The following is a 2,205-nucleotide window of genomic DNA, read 5'->3' as shown; positions in this document are numbered from 1 at the left end:
CAATATCTAGCATGAGAAATGATTGACACACATGAATAGGCCATGAAATAGTGAATAAAATTACCGTATGGGCAATAAATCTTTTTATTTTATTTATAGCTTAGCTCAGGAAACTTACAGTAGATGCTTAATATTTGTGAATAATTAGATAGTTTGTGTATTAGAATACTGAATTTCCATAGTGACCTAAATTTTTAAAGCAATATATTTAATTATTTTTGATTATATAGAAAATAACTACTGATTACTTTATATTTTTACAATGTGCCATGAACAAGTTTGGTATTCATGATTTTAAAATGATAACAAATAAAACATTATAAGGTCTTTTGGGAGAAAAAATACATACAAGTCCTAAAATACACCTAAAATTGACTAAAGAAAATAAAGAAAATTCGTAATATATCCAAACTTCCTTCTGTGCTTACTGACATTTAATCTCACAAAATGTTCCAGCCTCTGGAAAAGGCAAGGCAGTAGATGCAATAAATAATCCATCAATCATTTAATCGAAACTTCTAAAATCCAACTAAGGCTGATTCTACTCTGACAAAATGAAATAAAAATTGATCCAATTTGTTAAAGCCTTATGCCTGTTAGAAATTCACTGAGTTGAAAATAAAGGCTTAATCAAATCTTTTTCTCGTATAACAAATCTCTAGGTGGTGAGAGCTGGCGTTTGGTCAACTTCTATACAGTGTCACTCAGAATCCATATCTTTTCCATATGGCTTTCACATCTCTTTTTGAGTTCAGCACTGAAGTTTGCTTCTGTAATTACTTGCTTTATGACAATGTTCCAGGCAGAAGGAAAGGAAGAAAAGGTGATATTAACTATTGGTATATATTTTTTAATGTCAGGAAATAAAATTTTTCCCAGAAACTCACTACTAAATCTTGTCTGCCCCACCTTTTCCCCACATTAATACATAACTTTTATTGCACCTTTAAAATATCACAAATAAGTCTGAGGGACCATGTGGCATCTTGCTCTTTCTGTAACTGGACAATTTAGATCTTATTTATCAGCCTTTTTCAGAAATGCAGATACCACCCTCAAATTTTCTGATATCCCTGTGTTTACCTGTTGTGGCTTGCTAAATAAAAACACATGAATTCCATACAAATTTAATGTCATTTCCTTCAACAATTAACTCATCTTTCTGAGTTTGAGATATTGAACAAGCACTGCCTAACCTCATCCAAACCCTGCGGATTTGTTTTTCACCCACGAAATTTCTCATTCTACAAAAGAACTATTCTCCTGAGTAATGAAGTTGACAGGGAAGTGAGTGTACACAGACCCCATCTTGTAAGAAAGGTCCAGTGTAGCACCCTTGGTACCTCAGGTACTGTGAATAACAGCGTGATAGTGCAAACAGTGGCCAGTTCCTTTCTATTTCTTGCTACAGGTCAACCCAGTGCCTCTTTTTCTTTCCAAGGAGACTGAGTTCTACATTGATGTGGTTGAAGTCCCTCCGCAGGGTGCCTCTGGAGTCCCCCACAATATCTGTGCATTCTTTCAGTGAAGCAATTTTCAACCTTTTTTGTCCCATGGTGTACATAAATTACAAAAATTCCCCGGCACACCAAAAAATGTATGTATTTTGTGCCTATTTGACAAAAACAATAGGTATAATTTTGATTTATTCACACCAGATGGCTACTGTTGTGTTGGCTGTTATCATTTTATTTGTCAATTGAAAAGAAAAGAGGTCAGTTCCCCTGACTCAATAGTCAGGTGTTGCATGTTTTAAGAATTCTTGTGGCACACTGGTTGAAAATCACTGCTTCAGCATTGTGTTGGTATTTTCTGGAATGTCAGTGCTGGCTGCTGGGAACGTTTTTCATTTTTGCAGCAGACGTGGCCTAGAATTCCCCTTTTGACTCACGGCTGTTTGGCCAGAGCTTTGTCAGATGCCAATCTATTACTGTGATTCTGAGAAAATGAGAATCTAGCTTTTGGATCCTATGGTGGGTAGCAATTTAAGTATACTGTCCGGTCGTAGCAGCATTAGGAATGAGAGGAGGTTGTGGCAGACACTTCTCTTTGGCTAACTCAAAAGTCATTTCCCAACTGTCCTTTCCTTTGCTGCCTATGTGGAATCCAAAAGCTAGATACTTCCCCAGACTCATATTATTTCTGCAGATATATAACATACATACTCTCCATTAATACTTTCCTAGCTGTTTTTTATTTTTTGGT

General features: G+C 35.7%; 1 pseudogene; it reads right to left on the bottom strand.

The window, feature by feature from the left end:
• Positions 1 to 1,024: 1,024 nt before the first annotated feature.
• On the bottom strand, positions 1,025 to 1,555 carry LOC114491972 (annotated as a pseudogene).
• Between the last annotated feature and the right edge of the window lie 650 nt (positions 1,556 to 2,205).

This window comes from Phyllostomus discolor, chromosome 1 (genome assembly GCF_004126475.2).
Source record: "Phyllostomus discolor isolate MPI-MPIP mPhyDis1 chromosome 1, mPhyDis1.pri.v3, whole genome shotgun sequence".
NCBI classification, from domain to species: domain Eukaryota; kingdom Metazoa; phylum Chordata; class Mammalia; order Chiroptera; family Phyllostomidae; genus Phyllostomus; species Phyllostomus discolor.
Note: the sequence above shows the minus strand (reverse complement) of the source record. Positions and strands in the feature narration are given on the sequence as shown.